This window comes from Microcebus murinus, chromosome 3 (assembly GCF_040939455.1).
Source record: "Microcebus murinus isolate Inina chromosome 3, M.murinus_Inina_mat1.0, whole genome shotgun sequence".
In the NCBI taxonomy this organism is placed as follows: Eukaryota; Metazoa; Chordata; class Mammalia; order Primates; family Cheirogaleidae; genus Microcebus; species Microcebus murinus.
The window spans coordinates 19,581,224-19,601,809 of NC_134106.1; the positions used below are offsets into that span (position 1 = coordinate 19,581,224).

Genomic DNA, 20,586 nt, shown 5'->3' on the forward strand with positions numbered 1-20,586 from the left:
AAATCCCTTCTTTACGAAAGCTAGACTTTCAAGGCTTTTACCTTACCACAAAATTCTCTCTTTAATTCATAAAGTAAATATTAACTATTTCTTTTCATTTCTAAACTTCATCAAGGAAATGGATGCTACTCAAAGAACGGGGGAAGTGAGTGGAAGGAAATGCAAATGAGAAAAGCATATTAATCACTGTTTTCATAATCACTAGAGTATGCCTACACTTATTACTCCTTTCAAAATTTCCTTGGCTTTTCTTACCTTTACCCTTTTAATTGTAGTAGTGATTCTTATGTTTCTAAAACATATTGTAGGCTTTGTCCTTATTTTTTAAAGAGACAGCGTCTTCCTCTGTTGCCCAGGCTATAGTGTGGTGGCACTGCTGTATCTCACTATAACCTCCAACTTCTGGGCCTCATACAGTCCTCCCACCACAGCCTCCCAAGTAGCTAGGACTACAGGCTCAAGCTACACACCATACCCAGCTAATTTTTAAAAAATTTTTATTTTATTTTTTATTTTTTTTACTTTAGCAAGAAAGGAAGCTGAGTATAATTTTTAAAAAAATTTTTGTAGGGATGGGGGTCCTACTATATTGCCCAGGCTATTCTTGAACTTCTGAGCTCAAATGATCCTTCCAGCTTGGATTCCCAAAGTGCTGGGATTATAGATGTGAGCCATGATGCCCAGCCCATATTGTAGTTTTTATTTGATTTGCATTCAGCATATAATTTTTTTTCAGCATATAATTTTGATATCAGTTTTTATCTTAATTATAGTCTTCCCAAATAGGAAAATAGTATGTATGTCTGTTTTTCAAATCTTCTTAAAATATTTATCAGTAAGGTTTTATAAAATTTTAAAATGTGGATTTAAAATACAGGTTTCACATTCTTTTTAGGGAATTTTTTCTTTTTAATATTCTATTTAATATTTTAATATTTTTAATATTTTCTATTTAAAATTTAAAATTTTTTAATATTTTTTCTATTTAATATTTTAATATTTTTTCTCTAGCTGCAAGCTAGAGAAAAATCTAGCTTGCAGCTCACTTCCTTCTGCCTTGTGACTCTTCTCTGTGTGTTCCCATAGCACTGTGTTTGTTTTTTGTAGAATTCTTCATATTTCCATTTACTAGGTTGTGATCAGTTGAAGGCAAGGAATCAGGTATTGCTTGTCTTTATTTGCCTTATTGCCTAACAGATTCCTGCTTATGATAAACATGGGGAAATTAGCAATTCCTATACTCCTTGCCTGATTTATTTTTCTCCATAGTCCTTATATTCTAAAATACTATATTGTTTACATATTTGTTTTATTTATTGTCTGTCTTCTCCCACTAAATTATAAATGCCTTGAAGGCAACATTTTTTAACTGTTTTACTTACTACCATATTCCTAATACCTAGAAAGGTACCTGGAACAAAGGTGACCAGTGAATATTTGTTGAATGAATTGTTGAAATTTAGATAATTGCCTGAATTATATGTTATCATCTATAACAGCATTCCCTGACCATTTGTACACCAGGGGCAAGTTTCATGGAAGACAATTTTTCCATGGACGCGGGAAGAGGAGATAGTTTTGGGATGATTCAAGCACATTTTATTTACTGTGCAGTCAAACCTCTCTGCTAATGAAAATCTGTATTTGCAGCTGCTCCCCAGCACTAACATCACCACCTCAGCTCCATGTCAGGCATTAGATTCTCATAAAGAGCACACAACCTAGGTCCCTCGCATGTAAGGTTTACAGTAGGGATCATGCTTCTATGGGAATCTAATGCTGCTGCTGCTGCTGCTGCTCTGACAGGAGACGGAGCTTATGTGGTGATGTGAGTGAAGGGGGGAGCAACTGTAAATACAGAAGAAGCTTTGATCACATGCTGCTCATCTCCTCCTGTGTAGCCCTGTTCCTAACAGGTCATGGACAGGTACCAGTCTGCAATCCTGGGAGTTGGGGACCACAGATCTATAAAATATGGCTGTGCATGGTGGCTCATGCCTGTAATTACCATTTGGAATATTTGTCATGTGTAGCATGTGGATGTGAGCGTTCTTTAGCTTTTGCTGGGGCTTTAAAAAATTGTTTATAGAGATCAGCCTATATATTAATTCTTCTTTTAATCCCTCCAGTGTGCAAGCTCCCCCATTCTCTAAATTGATGCATCTACTCTTCTCTTGGCCTAGAGAATGCTCTTCTCTGCCATGCTTTGCTTGTTTAATACCTACTGACTTTCAGGTCTCTTTCTGGTTCCTTCATTTTCTAACTTTCATTTTGAGAATTTTTAAATATTTACAAAAGTAGAGAGTTTGATGAATCCATGACCATTACTATGTATCCATTGCCCAGCATCAGTTGCTGTCAGGATTAGGTCTCTATATATCAAAGTAGCTTTTCTTAAAATCCCAATAAATACCTTTTATTTTTCTTCATAGCACATTAACATAGTTTATAATTGTGTATTTAATGTCTGTCTTCTCCATTAGATTGCAAGCCCCATGAAAGCATGAGTTTTGTCTATTTTCTTTATTGTGATATATCCAATGTCTTATACAGTGCATAAAGCATGATAGGCTCTCAAATATCAAATGAATGAATGAAATTAAATAACTGAAAAGGTTGCTAAGGGATTTGAAAAGAGGAACATTTGATGGAAACCTTTTGAAAAACGAATATTGAAAAGAGTGACTTGGGCAGCCTTGTATTAAAACCATAGGTACTGTCTTAGGCTCAGATCATATACCTATTAAGCAACCCTCATGCTCTTAATTTTTTTTTTCCAAGTAAGCTTCTGTGGTGGAAAGCAAATTTAGTGACCTCTTGACAAGAATATTAGTTGAGTTCATAAGATATTGTCCATATTAAATGACTAAATTAGCTTTGGGGAATCACTCTAGAATAAGGTAAAATGATCCACTGAGGTACTAGACCTTTGGAGCTGAGACATCAAACACCCTGATGGCTCTGTAGAGAAATTACAATCTTGAAGCCTTTGCCCAGCCGTCAGCCTGTATCTCTTGTTGTTATAGCTTCATTTGATGATATTTAAGAAAACTGTTTTTCTCTTCAAATTGCTATTCTCTCCTAATTTTTTGGTACTGTTTTGAAGCAGTAGCCATGGTTACAGAGGCTCCTTGGGAGCTTTAAAAACATCAGTCAGTTTCACAGCTGGAAGTAGAGTGATCTAGATAAAAGCTAAAGAATAAAGCTTACTGAGGTTTTTTTCCCCTCTGTTATAACTGAGTTCTTTCATTAGGGAGCGCTTTGCATAAAGTGAAATGTTCTTTGTACCCATTAAAGTAGACAACATTTTAATTTAAATTAACAGTAAATTAGCACCTGGCTCCTCTTTTAGACTCTGGTAAAGGGAGGTAATACAACCATTCACCTGTCCTTCACCTGAACCTTCCTTGTCTCTATCCTCTTCTTTCTTATCTGTGTTTCTTACCGTCTTTTCTGTGCCAATAATGAACGATAGTAATACTGACATTTGGGGCTCAGATAAAGTTGTGAAGTTGTAGCTTTGGATTAATGGGGGCAGGGGAGGAAAGGAATGAAGTAGCAATAAAAGCTTCGTACAGTGATACCAGGAGTATATTTGCCAGGATCAAGAAGAGTCAAGGACTAGCTCTTGTCAGAGGGCTAGAATAAGTGATTTGTTAGAAGTAAAGTTTGGCAGCAAGCGTTGTCTTGACGGGTGAAACTGTTGAGAAGGGAAGTGAAACACATATTTATTAAGCATCTAGTATGTATTAAATACTTGCATGGCTATGTTTTTACTGTATCATGTTCTCTCTTATACTAGACTGAAAGTATTCTGAGAAATTTAGGATGACTGATAATTTTTTACTTTTTGATAGTTTTCTATTCTGAAACTACGACTCCTTAGCTTATAGCTGGTTAGTATCATCTTGTTTCTTCATGTGATCTAGACCAGGGATTGACAAACTACAGCCTATGGGCCAAAAGCAGTCTGTAGCCTGTCTCTTGTAAGTAAAGTTTTACTGGAACACAGCCACAATGCCCATTAGTGTATGTATAGTATATGGCTGCTTTCACATTCAAATAGCAGCATTGAGTAGTTGTGACAGAGACCCTTATAGCCTGCAAAACCTAAAATATTTACTATTGGGCTCTTTACGGAAAAATTTACCAACGCTGATCTAGATGGACTGGTTCAGTCCACTTGGACTGGATATGGGAATGGTTATATTAGGGGGGAGCACAGTCTAGGTTATAGTGCTTGTGGACATTAGAATAGTGGCAGCATAAAAGGATGAGTAGTGAATCTTCTGGGTCCTTCTTTATCGTAAATCCAAGCCAAGACTGTGAAAAGAAACTCTAAATGTAAACATTGCAACTTTTTTTTACATTTCTTTGCCATTTTCTACTTCTGCAGGTATACCTATGTCTATACTCTCACATAGACTTACTTTAATTCTGTTATTTATTCATTTACTTACAGAAATATAGACTTACACAAATATTTTAGTTGGAAGTGACCTTGGCGGTCACATGCCTCAACATCCTTATTTTTACAAATGGCAAAAACTGAGTCCCTTAAAAGTTGTCATATGCCTGGTATCACAAAAGCAGGTTAATGGCAAGTCCTGGGATTAAAACTTTGGTTCTTTGAATAACTATTGTCATGCATACAGGCATTCACATATGAAGTCTGCCCTATAAGGCCTTGCCCAATGTGTATCTTTAGCTCTAAGTAGTAGTTCTTAGAAAGCTAAAGAAATAGCTGAAGAGGAAAAAAGTATTAAATCTAAATTCTAACTTAACTCTATAATAATATCTTTGCCAATTTTTAGAAAGTGCACCATTCTTTTAAGAATGTAGAAAGTAAATTACGATTATACAGATTATTGTGGACTAACATTCTGATATTTGCTTCATTTCCCAGTCCCTTTTCACAGTATAATTTCTATGAGGGAAATGTGCAATTATTCAAGTAAACACAGTGCTGTATTCACAATCCCTAAATAATTTGTAAGTAGAACATTGAAGAATCCAGAATTCATGTTGCTATAAATAGGTCACATAAGCTTGTTTAAATGTTTTTCTCTTGTGAACTGAACAAACTGTAATTTGTAATTTATAATAAAAATACTTAATTTATGGTTTCATAACTTAATGAAAAAATTTTAAGAAAATTAGATATAATTTAACTAAAAAGACAAAAGGAATATACCAGAAATCATAGCCATTTTACTTTCATATTCCTATTGGGGATATTGCTGTCACAATTGGGGCAGAGTCATTATTTTCCTCAAATACAATATTAAAAAGGCCTCTCCCTTTATTGCATCAGAAAATAATCATAGAATTTCTTCTTGCTGATTCCCTGGGGACCCATTTTAGGCACGAGAAATCCTAAGAGAAACTTGCACAAACGATATACACTGGAAACTAAACTATGAAAGCAGATATTAGCATCCTTTTGGTTTATTCTGCAGATAATTTATAAAACCCTAACACTGATATTATTTGTCTGTTTTTAATTAAGCTCTAAAGAATTATGTAATTGTTCCTTCTTTCCCTCTCTGTGATAAGACAGGCCCACAACTTTCTTTCCTTTTACATTTGAGAAGTGTTTTAAATTTTTTTCTTAGGAATACAAATACTTAACAAATTTCATGATGTAGCTCAACATACTTAACCCATCAACCAATCTAATTATGATTTAAGATACAATGAGACTATATTCCACATTTAAAAGAGGCTACATTTAAATGAGACTATATTCCACATCATGATATTTTAACCTTTCAGAAATTTAAACCATTGGATTCATTCAATTGCTCATATTTACTTTTGTATTTTTATTCAAGTCCTATTTCCAAATGGATTGTTCACATGAAGAAAATTGGATGATTCAAATGTTTGTTTAAATTTGAAATTCTAAATAAATATTTTTATTACATTTGGTTCATTAGAATTGAGATTGACATTATGTAATCATAATGGTTTGGTTATCACCTATCTGGAACTCTGATTTATCAGCATGGTTTAATTATCTAAGCTAGTACTCTTCAGTTCTTCAAAACTATGTTTCTTTTCATCATCATAAAGATCGTCTCTCCCTCTTCACCATTGTTTGAAATTTAAAGTAAATATAATTTGTTTTAAAAAAAATCAAAGGAATTAGGTACAAAGTACTGCTTTGTTTTCAAACTTAACGCACCTCCAATATATTAAAATCTATTTAAATTTACAGAAGTTTCTAACATGAGTTTCTTGGACCATTTCAGAGGATCATTACACTTTCCTGATAATATGTGCAAAATGTCATCCATGTGGGAATTCTTTTAAGGTGTAGTGTCTGTAACTTTTACTGGAGTCTCAAAGCTGTCTATCACCTAGACAAGATTAAAGGCCATTTTTTTATAGAGCCTCTGAAGCATCGTACATTCCAAAAGAATATTTAAGCTAAGTTTTGCTTTGCTTTCTAGAATCACTTAATCATTGAATCTTGGAGTGGCCAACCTCCATCTTTACAGATGCTGGAAATTAAGTGATTTACCCAAGGATGTTGTAGTTTTATCCTTGTTAAATCAGCAGAGGACCCAGTGGGCCTTTTCTAGTATCCTAATTGATTTCTTTGGGCCTTTTTAGCCTTCCAGTCTCTGCACAGAGTTTGTTGAGCTTTCAACTTGGCAAGAAGGTATTTGTGTTTGAATATAAAGCTTTTATGGGCACACTAGTGATCTCTAATAATTTGCCCAATTATTTCATGAAATATTAATGTAATCGTGTATAGTTTCTTAGAGGGACTTTATTTGGAGGCCCCTATAGTCCCAGAGGAAAATCTCCTAGTCTTCACTAAAAAATTTTATATATTTGGCAGTATCCATGTTGAAGTAGATTTTTAGAAGCAAGGTCATGAAATTTTAGACTATAGGAATCTCAGGCTTGTGAGTGTTTCATTCATTCATTTCACAATTATATATTGTGTGCCTACAGTGAAGATGTAGGTTTTACTTGGTTGATAAAGAATACTTGTGGAAAATTATGAGATTATGTTCATTTAATAATATCACTAGTTTAATTAATGTTTGGAAATGTTTTTTCTTTCTAATCACCAAACTATAGAAGAAAATATCATAAGTATTATTGACAGCAATTTTTATAAAATAATCCTTAGCATGCTAGTCTCACAGAGTTATAAAATATTGTAAATTTTCAGACTATTAGGAATTAGAGAAATCTCCTTATTTAAATATAGGACCAAAGCAAAAAAAAAATCTTTGTTTTATTTTCTATTTTGTATTTAATACTATCTGATTAAAATTTAACTCTTTAAGTTAGTGATTTTTTTTGATGTTTCAATTTACAGGTTATATTTCACATTGTGAACATAGATCCTCAATTTTTATGTTGTTTGGTAATGTTAAACAGTATAGTTAAAGATGTAAAGGCTAGGCCGGGCGCGGTGGCTCACGCCTATAATTCTAGCACTCTGGGAGGCCGAGGCGGGCGGATTGCTCGAGGTCAGGAGTTCGAAACCAGCCTGAGCAAGAGCGAGACCCCGTCTCTACTATAAATAGAAAGAAACTAATTGGCCAACTAATATATATAGAAAAAATTAGCCGGGCATGGTGGCACATGCCTGTAGTCCCAGCTACTTGGGAGGCTGAGACAGAAGGATCGCTTGAGCCCAGGAGTTTGAGGTTGCTGTGAGCTAGGCTGACGCCACGGCACTCACTCTAGCCTGAGCAACAAAGCGAGACTCTGTCTCAAAAAAAAAAAAAAAAAAAAAAAAAAGATGTAAAGGCTACAGCAAATTAATTGAAAATATTCTTAAATGAACTTAAATTTTAATCACTTTTCATATATACTTGAAATAATTTTGAAATAAGATTTTATGACTTAATGTGCTATTACATTTCAAAGAACTAAAGACTAATGTTATTTTCCAAAATTTATTTTACTTGATATGTTTTAGATTTATGAGCTGTGAGATTTTGTGTGTATCTTTCCAATTTTAGTTAATCTATTTAGCTTTTCAAACTGAAACAGGATTCGTCAATATTCTAAGTCCTATCTTAAGATTTCTTAGCCAGTTCAGCTCATACAAAGAAATAACCCAAAAAGAATATTAATTAATATTTATATTATATTTATTTTTACATATCATGCTTTTATTTGTGCTTTTACTTTATATGTTTAGGGTATGTATTGGTTTCTGAGGGTAGGTATATTAATGTGATGAACAGTGTTTTACCTATAGTATGTAGGGTTCAATTGGTGCAGGAACTGCAATTGTATGTAAGTCCTCTGTGTTTCCATGAATAGTATACTGAGCTCACAAAACCTTATGATATTTATCACATTATTTTAATTGTCTCTTTTCTTAACTTAAATCTTCCCCAAATCCCTCAGGACCGGAACATTAGCTAGATCAACTTTAAATCCTCAGATTGTAACACACAACAAACACTCAAAATTATTTTTTTCCCTCATTAAGGTTTTATTATTTTCTTTTTTTTAAATTTTTTTTATTTTAGCGTATTATGGGGGTACAAGTGTTAAGGTTACATATATTGCCCATGTCCCCCTCCCCCCTCAAATATTTTTTAAATGAATAAATTCATTGAGGGACATGAGGACCTATCTTGGATCGCCTATAGTCACTAAACAGTACTTTAAATTGTGGAATACTGTATTAGTTATTGTTCTCTAGAAAAATATTAGAGGGTGTGTATGTATGGCGGGAAAGAGAAAGAGATTTTAAGGAATTAGCCCATGTGATTGATTGTTGGCCCCGGCAAGCAGGCCGGCAGGCTGGAGATCCAGGGAAATTTTAAAAAGTTAATTGGGAGGGAAGTGATTAAATGAAAACATTTTTCTTTTTTTTTTTTCAAAAAAAATTTCTTAAAGATATAGTTTTATATGTATGATTGATTAGAGTGGTTTCTAAGCCCAAGCACTGGAGATAAGGACCTGGACAAAGATTTATAAATAAAAAGGAAATAGAGAATCCATATCGCTCAGAGATTGCTGGGGGAATTGGCAGAACTTTGTGATTTAATGTTGGAGACAAACATGAGAGGGAATATACTAATTTTGCCTAAATTGTCAATCTGGTACTATAAGAATGATGTTAATTTTGACACTAATGTGGAAATTTACAAGGTAGATAAGTAGAACATGGTGAACGATGTGTACATATGACTCATTAGATATTCTACAGGATAAAAGTTATGTCATTATATTCCAATATGCTGGATACTCTGAGATATGAAATACTGTACTTGTCTATTAAGGAATATTATTCTGCTTGGGGAAGCTGGCATACTTTTATTACTTTATAAACTCCATAGTACAAAAGTTAACATTTGAAGATATCAGATGTATCAAATAAATGGCAAATCATCTCTATCAAATTTATAGTCAGTATCTACTGTGACAGAGACAGTGAAATTCATAAAAGTTCAAAGTAGGAGGGTATTTAAGACCATTTTCTGGGAAGGACTTACCATGAGTGTCAGATATAAACTCTTACAGATAGGATTTGAAAAGTTTTATTTACATAGTTGGGCTAATAGAACCAGCAGATGGGGCAGCTCCACAAGTTGGAGGCTTAGCTATACCTTGAATGTATTATATATTTTTTTTAAAAAAATAAAACCATTAATTTGGAGTATCTTATTTATATACAGCCCCTTTACCTTTTGTATTATGTATGAGTAATCATTTTTATTTGCCTTAGCCGTAGTCCTATTAGGTGACCTCAAATTATAATTTCATTCAGTTTTATATTTACCTTTTTCTGTTATTCCCTGTTCCATTCTTTAGTATATCAATCTCAGAAATTCATGAAAGTATCGGGCATTTCTAGAGGGTAGCATTGAGATGATCTGTTTTTATTTCCCATTAGTTCTCTATTTTGTCATTACAGACTTTTTTTATGCCTTTTTTTTATTACTTTGCTTTGCTCATAGTCCAAACAGTGGTATTAATTGGGACATCCCTTGGGCCAGAGCCACATATTCCTACAATTATCACTGTGCTTGAGCCTACTTCCTTTTGATTTCCAGTTAGAAGCTTCTTTCAATGATAGTATTTTTTCCTGTGCTTGCTTCTCAAGCCTCATTCTAATTTCTCTTCTCTGAAGCTTATTGCCTCTTTCTGTTATTACTCCCATTGTAAATCTCCTTTGGATTGCATTTATAACAATTTATATGATATGTACAGAACTTGAATTACTGAAATGAAACTTTATTTATTTTGTGTACCTCAGGTAATATTCTGTACCTACCTCAGTTTTCATCAAATCAAACTAATTTTCTCTCCAAATAGTCTGTGTTTTCAAGATTTCATTATGTGTCATTATCTTGCGGTATGGAAACATTATCTAGTATTGTAAGGATTTGTCACCTATAAAGTAATTACAAAATGGAATATGTAAAATATGCATGTAATTTAAATGGAAAACTTTGTATTTCTATAGCTTCAATTTTTAAAAAAATAATACTGTTTATTTATAACAGTCAGTGAAACTGTATTTTTAACAATGCTGGAAGAAAAGGATTTAATAGATCCTGAGCATCTTTAATCCCACTTCTTTCCCTGACAGTTTTATTAATTGGGATTCCTCTAGAGATCATTCTTTGAAAAACAACTCCTTCCTCCTGCCTTTACCCATGAGGTCAGAATACAAGAATTCCTTCCTTATCATGTATTTTAATCTTAGTTAGAATTATTATGTCTTCACTCTTTAATTGTTCCTTGTTACTACTTCTATAGTTTTAAAAAATACCCATTATAATTAAAATTAAGAGAGAACACTGGGACTTGAAACAATGAAACTGTCAATTGTTATATTAACTACAGTTTGCTGAATGGTCATGTGATTGAGGAAGATAGTAACAAGTAATTGAATTATTAAGCAATAAAGTTTTAAAAATAAACTCTAATTCTCTTCTACATTTACATAGTAACTAGCAGTTTCTTAAATAGTTGTCTAGGTAATCAAGACAATAAATACATTTTAGTAAATAGAAAATAAGTAGGGTTAATTTAAAAACATAAGTTATTCCCCATAAAATATCGTTCTCAAATATCCTTAGTCATTTTGTAAAAATTTATTGCCCTCCATTAAAAAGAAGATATGGTTTAGTATGTTAATAAGCAGTCACATGTGCACCCAACCTGAGAAATGGAATTTTATCAACACTATGGAAACTTCTTATGTAAACCTCTCTTAACTCATTCCTCTTCTTGCACCTCTCATTTAGGTGCTAAGCTGAATTTTGTGACTGTTATTCTCTTAATTTTTAAAAATAAGTTTTACTGTATATAGAGCTATTCCTCAGTAATCTGTTGATTCACTTATTTTGGAACTTTATAAAAATGCTAAGGCATACCTCACAGTATTGCAGGCTTGGTTCAGGACCACTGCAATAGAGCAAATATTATAATAAAGTGAGTCACAATTTTTTTTTTTGTTTCCCAGTGCATATAAAAGTTACACTTACACTATACTGTAGTCTGTTAAGTGTACAATAGCATTATGTCAAAAAAAGTACATACCTTAATTAAAACATACTTTATTCCTAAAAAATGCTAAGGATCATCTGAGCCTTCAGTGAATTGTACTCTCTTTGCTGATGGAGGGTCTTGCCTTGATGTTGATGGCTCATGACTTATCAGGATGATGGTTGCTAAAGGTTGGGTTGGCCATGGCAATTTCTTAAAATAAAGGAACAGTGAATTTTGCCATATCAAATGATTCTTTCTTTTAGGAAAGATTTCTCTGTAGCATGCGATGCTACTTGACAGCATCTTACCCACAGTAGCACTTCTTTCAGAATCTTACCCACAGTAGCACTTCTTTCAGTCTTCTCAAATACTACCACTGCTTTATCAACTAAGTTTATGTAATATTCTAAGTCCTTTGTTATCATTTCAACAGTTCAAACAGAATCTTTACCAGGAAAAGATTATCTCAAGAAACTTTCTTTACTCATCCATAAGAAACAACTCTTTATCCATTCAAGTTTTATCATGAGATTGTGGCAATTCAGTCCCATCTTTGGGCTCCACTTCTAATTCTAGTTTTCTTGATGTTTTTACCACATCTACAGTTACATCCTCCACCGAAGTCTTGAATCTCTCAAACTCATCCACGAGTGTTGAAATCAACTTCTTCCAAACTCCTATTAATATTGATATTTTGACTTCCTCTCAAGAATCACAGATGTTCTTTATGGTATCCAGAATGGTGAGTCCTTTCCAAAAGATATTTAGTTTACTTCGCCCAGATTCATCAGAGGAATCACTATGTATGGCAGCTATAGCCTTACAAAATATCTCTCTTAAATAAGAAGACTTGAAAGTTGAAATTACTCCTTCACCCATGGGCTGCAGAATGGATGTTGTGTTAGCGGGCTTGAAATCAACATTAATCATGTACATCTCCATCAGAGCTCTTGGGTAACAAGGTGCATTGTCAATGAGCAATAATATTTTGAAAGAAATCTTTTTTTCTAAGCAGTAGGTCTCAACAGTGGGTTTAAAGTATTCAGTAAACTATGCTGTAAACAGATGTACTGTCATCCACACTTTGTTGTTCCATTTCTAGAGCACAGACAGAGTAGATTTAGCATAATTCTTAAGGGCCCTAGGATTTTCAGGATGATAAATAAGTATTGGCTTTAACTTAAAGCCAACATCTGCATTAGCCCCTAACAAGAAAGCCAGCCTGTCCTTTGAAGCTTTGAAGCCATGCATTGACTTCTCTCTAGCTATGAAAGTACTAGATGAAACCTGTTTGTAATTGAAGGATATTTCATCTACATGGAAAATCTGTTGTTTAGTATAGCTACCTTCATCAGTGATCTTAGTTTGATTTTCTGGTTAACTTGCTTTTGCTCCTAGCTTGGCACTTGTTGCTTCCCCTTGCACTTTTATGTTATAGACATGACTTCTTTCCTTAAAGCTCATGAACAAACTTCTGCTAGCTTCAAACTTTTCTTCTGTAGCTCCCTTACCTTTCTAAGCCATCACAGATCTGAAGGGAGCTAGGCCCTTGCTCTGGATTAGACTTTGACTTAAGGGAATGTCAGAGCTGGTTTGATCTTAAAACTTTGTCCATATCAGCCATAAGGCTGTTTTGCTCTTTTGTCATTCATGTGTTCACTGGAGTAGCACTTTTAATTTCCTTCAATAACTTTTTCTTTGCATTCACAACTTGGCTAATTGTTGGCACAAGAGGCCTAGTTTTCAGCCTATCTTGGTTTTCAACATGCCTTCCTCACTAAGCTTAATCATTTCTAGCTTTTGATTTAAAGTGGGAAATGTACAACTCTTCCTTTCACTTGAAAACTTAGAGGCCATTATAGGGTTATTAACTGGCCTAATTTCAATATTGTTGAGTCCCAGGGAACAGAGAGCACTGAAGGGAGGGAGAGAGATGGAGGAATGGCTAGTTGGTAGAACAGTCAAAACACACACAACATTTGTTGATTAACTTTGCCACCTTATATGGGCTTATATGTTTGTGACATCCCCCAAAATTACAATAGTAACATTAAAGATCCGTGATCACAGATCACCATAATAATAATGAAAAAGTTTGAAATATTGTGAGAGTTACCAAAATGTGACACAGAGACACAAAGTGAGCACATAATGTTGGAAAAATGGCACTAACAGACTTGCTTGACTCAGGGGGTTGTAATTTGTTTAAAAAACACAATGTCTGCAAAGTACAATAAAGCAGTAAAATGACATTTGTGTATCATATGTGTTCTTCTAAGGTCTGCCTTTAAGTTTTTTAAGTTTCTAAGATTTATTAATGTTGCTCTATAGGAAATTTATTTTCATGGCTTTATATTAGTCTATTATGAACATATAATTTGGGGTTTTTTTGTTTGTTTGTTTTTAAGACAGAGTCTCACTCTGTTGCTCAGGCTAGAGTGCCATGGCATCAGCCTAGCTCACAGCAAACTCAAACTTCTGGGCTCAAGTGATCCTCTTGCCTCAGCCTCCTGAGTATCTGGGACTACAGGCATGTGTCACCACACCTGGCTAATTTTTTCTATTTTTAGTTGCCCACCTAATTTTTTCTATTTTTTAGTAGAGATGGAGTCTGGCTCTTGCTCATACTGGTCTCAAATTCCTGATCTCAAGTGATCCTCCCGTCTCAACCTCCTATAGTGCTAGGATTATCGGCATGAGCAGCCGCACCTGGCCTGTTATGTTGATTGGCATAGTTTGTATTTTTTCTACTATGAATAATTGTGCAATGAGTATTCTTATCTCTTGTGGTATACATATGCAAAAGTATCTCTGCCTAGAAGTAGAATTGCTGGGTTATAGGGTATGTGCATATTCAATTTTAGGTAATGCCAAATTATTTTCCATTTTGGTTTGTGGCAGAGAGTGGCTAGGTATACACTGAAAATTTCCTCTTTTCCTGGCACAGAGTTGGGTTGTATTTGCCACCTCCTGTGCATCAGGAATGGCTGTGTAAGTGTATTCTAACCAGTAGAATGTGGGAAGTAACGTATGCCACTTTCAGACCTGGCCCACAAAAATCTGCCATGCATGATTAGGCAGTTTCTCTTTTCCCATCTTTTGGCCAAATTTTGTTTCTTCCATACCAATTATTTTACGTTTTCCTCCTTGTTACTGTGCTGGCTAGATCTACACTGGTGAATAGAGGTGGTGATTAATGAGTGTCCTTGTCTTGTTTCTAATTTTGAAGTGGATGCTTCCAATATTTCACAGTTGTCCACAATATTTTCTGTGTTTTCTAGATACTATTTATAAAATAAGGAGGTTCTTTTTAAGGTGTTTATAAAAATTTTATCAGGAATGTTGAATTTAATCAAATGTCTTTACCAGGAACTATTTGAGATAATCATTTGGGTTTTCTCCTTCGATCTGTTGATTTTGTGAATGTTATTTATATCTTCATAAATGTTAAATTGTATTTGTATCTCTGGCATAAACTCAGCTTGATCATGAGATATATCAATCTTTTTCTGTCGCTGCATTCAGTCTGCCAATACAAGTATCTTTCACTGTCTACATTTTTTCAGAATCTTAGTTTGGATGGTGAGAGCCCATGGTATATGACTATTTCATAGATTCTTTTTTTTTTTTTGAGACAGAGTCTCACTTTGTTGCCCAGGCTAGAGTGAGTGCCGTGGCGTCAGCCTGGCTCACAGCAACCTCAATCTCCGGGGCTCAGCGATCCTACTGCCTCAGCCTCCCAAGTAGCTGGGACTACAGGCATGCGCCACCATGCCCGGCTAATTTTTTTTGTATATATATTTTTAGTTGGTCAATTAATTTCTTTCTATTTATAGTAGAGACGGGGTCTCGCTCAGGCTGGTTTCGAACTCCTGACCTTGAGCAATCCGCCCGCCTCGGCCTCCCAAAGTGCTAGGATTACAGGCGTGAGCCACCACGCCCGGCTATTTCATAGATTCTTAAACTTTCTTAGTTCTTGATGCCCTTAGGTCAAAGAAATTACTTACAGCTACATTTATTTAGTTAGGTTCAAACAAGTTATTAAATATTTATGTCATTATAACTTATTAACTATTTGAAAAAATAATATATAAATTCAGTAAAAAGGCAATATTATTATTTTATTTTTCAATAACCACATTTACTTACCAATGGGTGTGTGCACCTGAGAGTAATGCATAACTTCTGAAACCTTGGAATCAGATCAGGCATTGCAACTCTCATATCATTCCAAGTTGATTTTCAGTTAGTGCTTGCTCTTTACCAAAGCAACTACTATAAACTCAGATTCACAAGGATAGGACGTCATTGAAAGGAATGTTGAAATATTGAAACTGAGAAATAGTGTATTTGGTGTCTGACAGATGTTGTGTAGCATAGTTTGGAAACTGCAGAATTTGTTGGTTCCTGAATTTTGGAGAGTAAACAGTTAAAATATGGACAGTGAGGGACACTGCACTTTTAAAAATTTATTTGGTATTTACATTTTACATAGTAACTAAGTTAAGTTGGAATAACAAAGGATATCAGCTATAGCTTTAATAAAATTTGCTATGTTAATTTACCTTTTATGATGGGTTTTGAGTTGTGAGGAATATTTGTATTTTATATACAATTTTGTACCTGTGTTCAAAAGTGAGGTTGACTTAACTTCTTTTCCTTTCTTATGCCCTTTGGTTTTGCTATTAAGGTTATACTGACCATAGAATGAGTTAGGGAATATTTCCTCTTTCTGAAAGAATTCATATCAAATTGAAATTATCTGTTCTTTGAGTAGGGTAAAACTCAGTTGGTTTCTTTATTAGAAGATTTTTTAAAAATTATGTTGAATTTGCTTTTCTTTCATTTTTGCTTATCTATATATTCTTATTTTCTATAATAAATACCATACAATATATCTTTAAGGCTGGGCAGTCATACCAAGAACACAAAGCAAAGCCAGTGTTTGAATTAATTCTTAAATAGGTTGATCACTCATTCACCAGATCTTGTACTTTGAAACAAGACTAACTCATGGTTTTAGGGAAGATTTTAAGCTATTGATTTAATTTCCTTAATGACTATAGGATTATTCAGTCTTTCCTTATCTCCCTGGGTTAGCCTTTTTTTTTTTTTTTAAACAACTTTTGGGGCAATAGTTTTAGATTTACAGAAAACTAGCAAAAATAGTATATTGAGTTCCCATATGCCCCTCACCCAGTTCCCCCCATGGTGGCACAGATCACCATGCCTGGCTAATTTTTTTAATTTTTAGTAGAGATTGGTCTTACCTTTGCTCAGGCTGGTCTTGAACTCCTGAGCTCAAGCAATCCCCCCACCTTGACCTCCCAGAGTGCTAGGATTACAGGCATAAACCACTGTGCCTGGCCTATATTATTTTTTTAATAGCAAAAACATTCAGAACCAATCTAAAGTCCTATACTGCATTCCTTAAAAACTGATATACACACAGATAAAAATATTTTATAGGTAATAAAAACTATGCCAAATAATATTTAATGAAATGAGATGTCACATCTATAAATTTAGCAAAAAAGGATGCTCTTAGACATTGTAGTTACTATGATTCCATAATCATTAAAACAAAGCTATGCAAACTGGTATTAACTGAGCAGCACCTAAGTGGACATATAGGTACTACAGTAATAGGGTATTGGGCACGTGGGAGGGGGGAGGGGGGTGGGTATATACATACATAATGAGTAAGATGTGCACCATCTGGGGGATGGTCATGCTGGAAACTCAGACTTGTGGGGGGAGGGGGAACTGGGCATTTATTGAAACCTTAAAATCTGTACCCCCATAATATGCCGAAATAAAAAAAATCCTAAAAAAAAAAATACCCAAAGCTATGTATGCATCAATATTTATAGAAGAATGCATATGCAGATATTCTCTTTAATTCTAGATAGTACAGTTATGGATGATTTTAATTTTATTTTTATTTACATGTATTTTCTAAAGTTGTATAGCAAACATGCAGACAGGCAGTTCGGCCCCTCTTTTTCACTCCTAACTCTTGTTGAATTAGTCTAATGTCTCATTCTCTCCAACTGTTGCTACTTAGTCCAACTGCTCATTATATCTGGATGAAACTATTACAGCAACCTTCTTGCCTCTGTCACTCAGCTGCTAGAGCTACCTTCCTAAAAATCCTAGCTGAAGAAGTTCTTCACATGCTTAACTTTTCCAGTTAAGTAGGTATGTATTAAACCTCTAAAACCATCAAGAGTGGAGTAAATTTTGAGTGTTTTTTCTTGTTGTGAGTTTACTGTCTGATCTGAAGACCTCAGCCAACTGTAATTTAGCCAATTCAAGATTTAATTTAATATGTTCTCCTAACCCTAACCAAGTCACTTTTGACCAGAGCATGGATAGTTATGCCATATTTGGGTTGAGGGGAGAGGAAGGAAGGAAGAGAGTGAAAGAAAATACAACTTGAACTCAGGCCTTTGCAAATCTGTGCTCATCTTTTCCCTTCTGCCTATACAACCTGCTGCACTGTGCCCTTGATGGCTGTGTTTTTTTCCCTCCTCTATTCAATAGACAATTTATTGGTTTTCTTAAGTATTTTAGTTAGTAAGAACAAATAGCCAAATAATGAAAAGCCATCAGTTTTAGTGCCAGTTATTATATCAGCAGATCCCATTAGGAGTATTTATTGAAGCATGTCATGCTAATAGTCCCAGAGTGTAATTATACTTGCAGATTTTTATTGGTTTTAGGGAGTTTATAATATGTTCCAGATGGTTAAATAGCAAAGAATAGACATTTTATAATGTCTTTTCATTTATGATTAAGAATTTGATATTACTTACTACTTATATTACCATTATTGCTTTTGTTAGATTTTAACGTGAGGAATTTTAACAAAATGTATGATTTTTTATTTTTTTTTTTTATTTTTTTTTTTTTTTTTTACATGTTGTATTACATTTGTATGATTTTTTAAACTTTTCTACTATGGTCAACAATTAACAAGACCTTTCATAGATTCTTTCCCCTGTTAATTCTTTAATTGCTTCAGTTTAGTTATCATTAAAACTAGATAATTGTGTCTTAAATAGTAATTCTTTTATGAATGTAGTCTTTAGTTTATTCTTGGAAAGTATTTACTTGGGTTTGTCTTAGACTTAAATGTAAATGGTGAACCTTCTTGACATAGCTTATGTGAAACTGAAAAAGAAGAATTTTCCAAATTGTTCAAAGTTCTTTGACATTTTTCCATAAATTGAGACAGCCTTAGACTCAAAATTAGTAGGACACATATCAGTAGTAGTAGTGATATATTTTCATTGACTCATTCATACTCTCTTGACTACCCTTATCTGACTAACCAACTACTCTCATATGAAAGGCAACTTACCAAAGCAGAGTTTGTGAACTCATCATAGACAAAGTTAATGGATCAAAAGGGTCCAGACCTGGAACCCTTAGTTTCATTATGACCTTGAGTTAACCAGTGAACTAACTGGTTAGTTAACTTGAAGAAATATGTTGTTTTTCAGTACAAGATTGAATACTTCAATTCAATTTAACCACCTATATTTTCATAGTGTAATTATTTGGGGGTGAAAGGCACAAATTGGTTCTGATCCTGAGACTACCGTTCTCTGTCCTTGAAGTTCTCTTTAAGACTTCTTCCACATAAGAAAACAAGCAAAAAGCACAAAATATAATTCTAAAATTATATTTTTGGTGATAAATAATGAAGACTATTCCTAAAGGTTTTTTGGGATGAGGGGGGTAGTTTCTTTTATATATATATATATATATATATATATATATATATATATATATATATATATGATCCACCAAGAGTTACTTCCTGTGAATTGCCTTTAAATATCTTTGTTTGTTCTCAGACTTTCCTGTTCCTCTTTAAACTGCCTTGTCTTACCTCTTCCTGACCTTCTTTCCCTAAAATAACCTGCCCTCTCAGCATCTTTAGAGTCCTCAGAGCTTCTTCCTTATACCTGCTCTACAAAATTTTTTCAGTTTGTACAGATAAAATTCTTACCTTTTCTGTGAAATTCTTTAAATTCCTTCTCAGAAAGATCAAAATGACCCCAAACTAATTAGAAAAGCATGCCTTTGGGGAGATTCAGTTCATCTTGCTGTAATAACCTGGTACTAATTTGGGACTTGTATTCTTATGGCTATTGCCAAATTTATATAATTTGGCTTATTTAGCTTGTACCACAAATGTCAAGTTCAAGTTACTATTTCTTTCTTTCTTTCTTTTTTTGAGACAGAGTCTCACTCTGTTGCCCAGGCTAGAGTGCCATGGCATCAGTCTAGCTCACAGCAACCTCAAACTCCTGGGCTTAAGCAATCCTTTTGCCTCAGCCTCCCAAGTAGCTGGGACTACTTGGGAGTAGTACCACCATGCCCAGCTAATTTTTTCTATATATTTTTAATTGGCCAATTAATTTCTTTCTATTTTTAGCAGAGACGGGGTCTCGCTCTTGCTCAGGCTGGTTTTGAACTCCTGACATTGAGCGATCCTCCTGCCTCAGCCTCCCAGAGTGCTAGGATTACAGATGTGAGCCACTGTGCTGGCCTCAAGTTACTATTAACTGTACAATATTATGAGTCTATCTGGGAATATGGAAAATAATATGGGTAAATTTAATTCTTATTTTTATTGTGTTTTTAAAGTATTTTATATATTTACTTGCTTCATATATATAAAAATATGATTTTTATGTGAAAGATGTTAAGATGGGATTAATTTTTTAAAGAATTATTCACACTAGGATTACATTGAAATATTTTGACTTTACGTATAAAGAATGCAATTTAGAAAAATTTGGGATATGCAGGACCTTTCTACATATATTTATGTAAGAGTTCCATGTATGTGATGGAATTTAGGCTAATTAGGGAAAATACCTCTCTGGGTTAGTGGTAAGAGATGATAACAGGATATTTGAAAAGAAATACTACTTTGTATTCATGATACTATCTTTATTCTTGCTAACTAAGCTAGAAATTTTTCTTTACCCCTTCTTTGGAGTACATCTAGCCTCTGTATCTTTCATCTACCCTGCTTTCATCATGAGATGGAAGAGTTGTTACTGTGATTCCCAGAATCTT

General features: G+C 34.0%; 1 protein-coding gene across 15 annotated transcripts in view; it reads left to right on the top strand.

Moving 5' to 3' along the window:
* NCOA1 (nuclear receptor coactivator 1) overlaps positions 1-20,586 on the top strand; it is a 245,320-nt gene that overhangs the window by 88,409 nt on the left and 136,325 nt on the right. For 2 of the 15 annotated variants that reach the window (XM_076000594.1, XM_012788102.3), the window contains one exon: positions 12,093-12,229. The exons of the other annotated variants lie outside the window; for them this stretch is intronic. The gene's annotated coding sequence lies outside the window, so the exon portion shown is untranslated. The remainder of the gene's footprint in view (positions 1-12,092; positions 12,230-20,586) is intronic. 15 annotated transcript variants of the gene reach the window in all.